Genomic DNA, 9,364 nt, shown 5'->3' with positions numbered 1-9,364 from the left:
AAACAAACAAAAAGATGGGTTGCCTGGAGGAATTACGAGCCAACAATGCAGATATTCTGACAAAATTTGGTGGCGCATGTCCTGGAAAGACTGCAGGATTCATCAGTAAAGTTTGCTGATCCAGACTTTTATTTCAAGCCTCCAACTACACTTCCCCAAAACATTGCAGGCATGGAAAGGCCTGATAATGAAAAAGTCATTTTACAACATGTCAGTAGATTTTAAAAGTATGTAGGGTGACATTTTCCTTTTTTTTTTTTTTTTTTTTTTTTTTTTTTTTATAGATATTTTTGAATGTACTACAATAAAAAACACACATATTGTCTTATATGTAAAATGTGAAGGTTTAAAAGATCAAAAGTTTCTGGGTATGTAGGAGTTGTACTTAGAAACAATTGCAGAGCATCTTCAGCTTCGCTAAAACCATTGTAGTTCCCACTGACAGAAGTGTACTTGTCACGGATGAAGGAGATGACACACGATGGAAGAACACGTCGCTGGCCTCTTCCCAGATGTTTGCCTTTCAACGCCCACTCAAGAACAACCCTATATGTCAACAATCGGAGTTGCCTAAAACAAGAAAACCATAATACAGGCTTATTAAAAAAGAAAGTGCCAAAATCATCATGTGATAGATCAAAAGTATATAATTTAAAAAGGTTACAGAACTGTAGCTTGGACACATGTTCAATATTCCCAACTAATAAGCAGCACTTGCCTATAAGAAGCAGGATTCAAAACGAGGGGGAAAATGTAGCGGCTTATAGTCCGCAAATTGCGTAACTTTGTTTTTAAATCAAGTACTCTAAGGTCAACCGACACTTGAAATACATGAAATAATACTTGAAATTATGTTCAACACATTTGCCTATGTCAGAGTTTTATAATGTTTTTCATTTTTGACATATTGCGTGATGATTTAGGCACATTTTTGTAAATAATTGCCATACTGCTACTGCTTTTTATTTTGACATGCTTTTACGCTCACAATGCATTACTGTTGAGATGATATAGCTGCTTTCCTGAAGTAGAACTAAGCTTAGAGTATACGAATATTCGCCCAGCGGCAAATAAAGCATGCAGGCATCCACTTACCTCATTGATAGCTGCATGTTGTTTTTTTTTCCAGTTGGTCTTGTCTACAATAAAAGCTTGAAGAACACCTTTGTTGAGAAGTGGTAAAAAGTCTTGGTGTTCACTTGCAACGATTTATTGAGTTCCTGAAAACTCGTGCTTAGCTCCAATTCTTCCCTGCATTTTGGGGGCGGGAAGTTGCTTCGTTGCCACAAAAAAAAAAAAAAAAAAAAAAAAAACGGTGAAAAGACCAAAGTGATATCCCTCCGCCCTGCTTGCCCAGCCAGCTTGTTCTCTGCAAAGCAACTGGATTACTAATGTTGCTGTTCTTACTGGAGTTATTGACATGCAATGGTAAGTTTTAATAACTTTATCCTGAAAACATAGCCAACACTATTGATTGCATGCGTCATCAATGATTCTCCTGCGTGCATATGTTTTTATTATTAGTATGCTAATTGGCCATATTGACTTGCATTAGCATAGCCACTCCGGAGCCCTGAAAAATAATAGAAGACTAACAAACGATACAGAATATTTTGAAATCAACTCCACTGACTAATTAGCCCCCTCCTAACTGGAAGATTAAGCCTGATGTAAAAAATTCTGAACTCTGCCTTTAATCACAATTTGCGTCCATTCCAGATGTTTAAGTATTGAATTCAATTGTTTACAATTATTAAATGTGTAGTTAACAATGTGCCTTAACACTAGTGGTGTCAACAATAATCGATGCGGCGATGCATCCCGATGCGGGGCATGGACGATTCGGTTGGATGCGAGCAACAAGCCGAATCGATTCAGCGCATTTTAAAATATATAAGTACGTTCAAAAATCTTCCCTGCGCAATTCCGGTGATGCAACGGATTTGGTTTCCCCATTTGTATTATTATTCTCATGTTTCATTTTTTACACACTGCATAACTCTGGTCAAGTTTCCCACCAACCTCGTAGAAGCCAAAATGTCTCTTGATGTCTAATTTCAATGTCTTAGCATCAATAATCTTTCTCGCTCCCTCTTTCTCCGCTTCAGCCCTTGTTATGTTATGTCATATCTCTTAGAGGTTAGCTCTTGTGCCCGAACCCGAACGGGTCTGGTCGGGCCCAAAATGTTAAGCATTCACGTTCGGGCTGGGCCGCCATGCCGGACTAATAAATTATATATAAAAAATAAAAATAATGGGATAAAACTGAGAGCAGGCTCTCTGTATTGTGCATTTTCTTGTGCACACACATGAATGCAGTGGCGCCGCCCGCTTTTTCTTCTTCTCCGCTGTGGTGCTTGCGATTCGTTACAAAAGACACTTTTATTCATGCACACAAAGGCAACACAAATGTGATCCTTTTGAATTTTCTCCTCTATGTGTCTGCAAAATCGCATGTTTTTTTTTTTTTTATATTAAACTCCCAGCAATTTCGTTATGTAAATGCTTTTAAAATGATCATAAAAATATGTAGACTATTTAAACATTAAGAAAACTTGCGATTTTTTTCTGCCAACTGAGAATTCGTTATGACTTTTTTATGCACATGTGCACAAAGGCAACACAAATATGATCCTTTTGAATCTTCTCCTCTGTGAGTCTACACAATTGTATGTTTTTTTTTTTATAGTAAACTTTCCCAGCGTTATTTCGTTGTGTAAATGCTTGTATAATGACCATAAAAATATGTAGACTATTTAAACATTAAGAAAACTTGAGTTTTTTTCTGCCAACTCGAAGAAATGAAGATAAATTGCTGCTGCTGCGTTTTTTGTTTTTTTTTCGCGTCACACCAAGCCGGGACAATACCAGCGGGCCGTGTCGGGTCGGGCTGGATTTTTTAGGCCCGATCTAACCTCTACTATCTCTCTGCTGTCTCGATTGCAAAAAAACCCCCTGATATTTCCTCATGTTGCAACAGATTGTTATGGCTGCTAAAATGCTGCTGCACTTCATTTTAATTCATTGCATTTCTAAGTTGATTGTACATATATAGTGGGCTAGGCCTACATTTTACTTTTGTTCTACATTGCAATTTAGTTGATGTTTTGTTTGCAACTGAACTGATCCCTGGATTGATATTGCGATAAAGATGCTGCTGCACTACAATATTTTCTTTGTCGTTTTCTTTAATATTTACTTGAATATTTTTATTGATGGGTCGTTGTGACTAAAATACAGTGACTGTTATTACGGATTTTGCACAGGAGTTAAGATGTTGCACTGTGTGAAAGGCTGCTACTGTGTGTAAAAAAAAAAAAGAGAAAGCCCTGGTCTCATTCAAAGCACCAATTAAATGCTGTGGTTTTTTTTTTTTTTTTTTTTTTAAATATATACATCTGAAAGTATTTTCATTTGACTTCAACCAGGAGTGACACAAGAGCCAATAAAAAGTTGTTTAATGTCTGACCGCTTGTGTTGCCTCATGATTCACGAAAAATATGCTTTGCTTTAGAATTTGAATGCATCCCAGGCTTTAAGGCATCGCGATGCATTGCCGAATCGAACCAAATCGTCACCCTCTGAATCGAATCGTGGCCCTCCGAATCGTAATCGAATCGAATCGTGAGGGCAGTGCCGATGCACACCTCTACTTAAAGGCCGAGTTATACTTCCGCGTCAGACCTACGCCGTCAAGGAAGAATCGAGTTACGACCCTACGCCGTAGCCTGACGCGCACCTCTCGATTTTTCTAACCTTCGCGTCGCGTAGACGTTGCGAAAACAGACTGTGATTGGTCCGCTCAGACTGTTGTTTCCGGGCGAAAACACCGCCATTGTAGAATAGAATCAAACATTATTTTCTACACGCAAAAATGCACCAAGCCGACGGGAGTATCATCAAAGAGCAAGTCTCGTCAAGAAATTATTATTGTGACTGCCAAATGGCAAGGTCGGCGATCGAAAAAATAAATAAATGGAAGAACCACCGAGACGTGGGTGGTCGGAATCGAGTGGCCACACGAAGCGGTGACACAGTCGGCCAAAAACTGCCAACTTTTTATCACTTTATGTCGTATTTTTGGTTGGTGCACTTCATCATTTACTGTGTACATATGTTTCAAGTACATGAAGAATAAAGCACAGATTTGGTGTCAAAAGAGTTGTTCTGATCTTTAATTTTCAATAACAGACAGTTCACACACACAAATACATCATCACTGATTGAGAGTGCCTCTGTGCTTTTTATGATAACCTTAAAATCAAGCCTCCCAACGCAGTTTGGGAAGTTCCCTAGACGCCAGAAATCTGCTATGGCTTCCCACTAGCTGGTTGTAGGACACGGCAAACAAATCAGGCTGGAGGGCTTTGCAGACCTTGAACGCAGTGCTCGACGCCAGTTTGAAGCTAGCCGCCACAGCTAGCGCTCTCCACCCGAGTCTAAAACTCTCTGTGCGGCATCAAAAGTCGGCCAGACCGCCTCGAAACCGTCTTCTGCGTCGCCTGCCCGTCAACATTTGTATGTTCAACATTTATTCAGTGTTGATGAGCAGAATATTTACTTTCAAGAGTTCCATCTTGCATTGTTTATTTTTTCTCCGACTAGCGGAAGTAAACAAGCATGCCCCAAAACCGTACAAACATAACGCCACATCCCTCTAGTGGCTTGGCGGTGAATTACAGAGCAACGCGTTCCCTCACCGCAGAACTATCGAATGTCGAATGACGCCGTAGTCGCTACGCCGTCACCGCAACGCGGGAGTATAACTCAGGCTTAACACTATAACTACCAAGGGTGGATCAGTTAAAACAAATCACTTTTGTAACCAGAAAAAGATCATCTGACCCTAATCAGCTTATCTTTTGTGAGCACTATGGTCCTCATTGTCATTCACATTCACAAAACCACAGAGTTGGATTGCTCCAATTAGCATCTTGACTGTTTGCTGTAACTGGACGTTGTTTGTAGCGGCTGTCGGCCGCAGTCAGGTATTTTTGTATGTATTAGCAGTCGGTCACATGCAGCCATCTAACGCCGGATTTATGTTGAAAAAGTATGAAAGCTGTACTACATACAAAGAGGAAGGATTGTCTCGGGTGATCTGTTCGAGGATTCAAGGTAATTAGTATATTTTTCATACCATGAATGCATGATGAAATGCTGTGAAAAAAATCAATGGGAGAAATTAGCCGCTACAGCATTGGCATTATACTTCGACATGTTTACGTAAAATAAATGCTACCTGCACGTTTTTTTTGTTTTTTGTTTTTTTTGCTTTTAAACAAGAATCAAGACTGTTTTACGTCCATATCTATAAAGAATTCAGGGATTTAAGCATTTGACTTTTTCTGTTTAGATGTTAAGATGGCGCCCCTGTGTTTGGCTGGCCGTCTCACTCTGCTCGATGTATTGTTATTTTCTCTGTATTTACCTCTTTTTATAGACAGTGTCACCGCTGCACATGTACGATCGCCTGACACTTTTTAATATTCGTGACACGTTGGAAAAGTTGCCGTTCGGTGGCTATAGTCACTCAAAGTCACCGCCGCCTTTTTTGGCGTTTTTACCACCACATCTACGGCGTCTTCCTTGTTGGTTGCCTCGTACCTACCGCCGCCGGAGACGTGGAAAGCGGGGAGGAATTGCTGTCAAATTAAAAGCCTACCTGGCGTCCTCTCGCAGCGATCGCTATCATCCACCAGCTAGACCCCCGACTGCCTTCAAGGGATATGATCCACGGAGTTCCTTGGAGTTCCGTTATCGGCCGGTGATGCTCTCCCTGCGTGGCTCTGTGCCGGGGAACCGTCGCCTGCTCCGCGGCTTCACCCCCACAGCTGAGCAATCCTTGGTTCACTCGGTGCTAATTAACACAAGGTCCCTTACGAATAAGACCTTTATTTTGAACGACTTTTTTTCGGAGCATCATTTGGATTTCCTTTTTCTAACGGAGACTTGACTGAAACCAGGTGAAGGCAGCGCCTTCTCGGAGCTCCTCCCATCTGGCTGCTGTTTTTTCAGCACCCCGCGAGCGACTGGCCGTGGTGGCAGCCTGGCTGCTGTATTTAAGGACAAGTTCAAATGTAGGACCATAACTGCTCATAAGTATTCAAGTTTTGAACTGCAGTTATTCTCTATCGGGCTTTCTCCTATGGAGGACCAAAAAATAAAAGTAATTAAAAATAAATCAATAAAAGGCAAAATATAAACGACTATAAATACAAAATAAGAATTAAGATACAAAAACTAAAAATAAATCCAAAAATAAATATGGAAATAAATAGCTAATTAAATAAAAGTAAAAATAAAAATGAATATATATACAAAAATAAGAAATTACATTAAAAATGTAAAAATAAATAGAAAAATAAATGTGGAAATAAATACAAAAATAAATATATTGATTGAAATAAATGTCAATCAATAAATAAAAGCGCTTTGCCTTATATTTACTTATTTCATTGTCAGCGCCAACTTGCAAGTGGAAATGTAATTCAAATGAGGGGGCGTTCCTAAGGGTGCCATGGGTTGAACTATTCGCTTATTGGTTGATCGACATTCGATTTCTGAAATCTACTAGCCATGCCTGCCACAGATGACAGAACGTGGGTCTGAAAGTCAGGGAAACAGCCGACCTAGTTTAGTAGTCCTACTTGGTGAGAAGTGAGAGAATATGCATTATCCACCGTCGAATGTCAAAGCATGGTATAAGGTGAGTTTGTATGACAGTGGCATATTTTAAAATGAAAACTTGGTTATTCGTATGGCATGCTGCACTCTCTATATATATCTGACTGCTACTGGTATCAAAGCTACTTGTAACTGCTCCAGTGTAGCTTAGCAGAAGTTACAACTAAGTTCTCATGAAAGTAAACGATATTCCTGCTCACCATAACATTGTTTTTAGAGTCTCTGACTTGAATAATTCCACTGACATCGCAACGTTGGATGCTCGGTGATTACAGGGATCCCAGGATCTCATCCAAATTCTGGGTTCAGACTGATTCAAGGACGTCTCAGGTTCCGACGTACAAAGGTTCAGAGTAAGTGAATGTCATTAATAATTTGACTTGGACTATAGTTTCATTCATTCAAATGAAGTGTCAAGAGGAAATATTTGTGTTAAAAAAAAAAATAACAAGCCGAATCATGACTTTGCCATCAGGGTTAAACCATTTTGTTATTTCAAGTCCTGTTTAAACACTAGAAATTACTTCTTCAGCTTTTATGCAATGCAACTTTTTAAATTGCAACTTGTTTTCCTGTTTTTTCATGGAGGACTTCGTGTGCAAGCATCCATGCCACGTCTGGATCCACCGGGAATTGTCCGCACACTACAACTACAAACTGTTCGGCGTAGATGACATTCTGTGCCAGCCCCCAACAGTCAAAGGCATAGCTATGGCAACCATAAAGTCATAAATTAAAGCTCTATATTGGGAGACTCGGAAGGAAGTACAAAAATAAATTAAGACCATATTTTTTTCACCCATTTTGGAACTATAAACCCATATACAGTATAATATAGACCATTTTAAATTAAGTTTAAATGTTTCATGCTTTTATTATTTATTACACGCTAGGAATCTTAATTCATTTAGATTTGGAGTGCTTTCGCTGCCAGCCTCTCCCAGTCAAAAATTGATTGGATGTCAAGCGCTGTCAATGGCAGCCAATGAGTTAAATGTTGATGTTTATGGCTTGCAAAAATAAGAAACCCTAAAATTTTATGTCTCAGAATTACGAAAAAAAAATTCTGGGCCCTGCAACACATTGTCTGTTATTGCAGAAATGTTGGTATAGTTTTAGTTGCCACTTCTGGGAGATGATTGGATGAAATTTTACCCATCAAAATCTAATTATGAGGTGTGGCACGCCCTCTTTGCTTGTTGGCTCTTTGAAAATGGCTTAACAAGTTCAACTTCAAAAGGGATAATGTAAAGTGCACATTTCTAATCAAAAACATAACATAAAAAAACAAAAAAACAAAACAATAAAAGCATGAAATATCCCTGACCAAAAATGTTAATTATATAAATGCAAACACTTTCACAGTCTAGGGCTAGGCACAGACAGATGAGGCTAATCAATAACTAAATTTGCCATATACGATGTGTGCATGTTTAGTTATATTTTAGGACTAGTTGGTTCAACTTTAAATTACATATTTGCAGTTTTATGTGATGGTCCACATGGTCATCCCCCCCATGTCGATGTCAGTCCCAGAAGTGCAGCTGCGACAGGCCTCGACTCCTGAAGAAATTCAGCAGATGTCAGAATTTTCTAATGTATTGAATGTCTACAACGAGACTATCCATCCTGCGTCAAATATTTGGACTTGTTTTAAATGACAGCATAGAATGTTGGTTGTCGTTGATGTGACAGTACCTCAATAATGTGAAGAAATAATAAAGGCAATGATTGTTTTTCTGCAAAGTAATATTTTATTGATGACCAGTGTAATACGATACAAATGATAAACAGGTAATTGATGTACAAAAAAGGACTTCCAGCACAACTGACTCGTTCTGCTCCCCATCAGCATTCCCTGAAATGTAAATTTATTGCGTCTTCGGGAAGCTTTAGGGTAAAAAAAAAAAAAAAAAAAAGCACGTAGATAAGTGAGGACGAGAGATGTCTTATTGTTGAGGAACGACACCCCAACCTTCCTCAGAAGTATCTAGAAGAAAATAGATGACAACGGCAAAATGGTATAATAGATTAGCTACGAAAGCATTAAACGAGACACCAGCCGGTGCAAACAGTCTTCCGGAGCACCACACGAACCTGAATGTGTGAATTGTGCTTCACTAAATTGCGCTAACGCTAAACTATTCCTTGTGAGTTTAATGTTGTTAGCAGCTTTATCCATGTCCCGCCTTGCCTCGCAGTCTTCCGAGACCCAATGCAAGGTATTAGCTTATGGAAGATTATATAGATTCAACATACCTCAACTGGACTTAAGTAAAAAGTTTTTAAAAAAACACACACCAAATTACCAATTTAATACGTACCTTGTCCTCATCCAACCGATTGCCAGCATATCGTAGCCGCTTAGATTCCGACCTTCTCGTCTCGTCCCATTATTTTACCAAGCAAGCAAGCAGCAGGAAGGCAGACATTACTTCGTCGATCGAGAGGATCACTTAACTGGCATGTCGATCGACCAATGGGTGAATAGTTCAACACATGTAGTACCGCCCCCTCATTTGAATAACATTTCCACTTGAACGTTGGCACTGACAATGAAATAAGTAAATATATGGCAAAGCGTTTTTATTTATTGATTGACATTTATTTCAATCAATATATTTATTTTTGTATTTATTTCCACATTTATTTTTGTATTTATTCTTACATTTTTAAT

General features: G+C 39.0%; 1 long non-coding RNA gene across 1 annotated transcript; it reads left to right on the top strand.

Annotated features, from left to right (window-relative positions):
- The first annotated feature begins 6,379 nt into the window (after positions 1–6,379).
- LOC130911959 (uncharacterized) lies at positions 6,380–8,558 on the top strand. Its single transcript, XR_009062508.1, has 3 exons — positions 6,380–6,709; positions 6,905–7,040; positions 7,276–8,558. It is a non-coding gene; the product is annotated as an uncharacterized LOC130911959 (long non-coding RNA).
- Positions 8,559–9,364: the final 806 nt, after the last annotated feature.

This window comes from Corythoichthys intestinalis, chromosome 2 (assembly GCF_030265065.1).
Source record: "Corythoichthys intestinalis isolate RoL2023-P3 chromosome 2, ASM3026506v1, whole genome shotgun sequence".
NCBI classification, from domain to species: Eukaryota; Metazoa; Chordata; class Actinopteri; order Syngnathiformes; family Syngnathidae; genus Corythoichthys; species Corythoichthys intestinalis.
The sequence above is the reverse complement of the archived record's forward strand: the minus strand, read 5'-3'. Positions and strand labels throughout refer to the sequence as shown.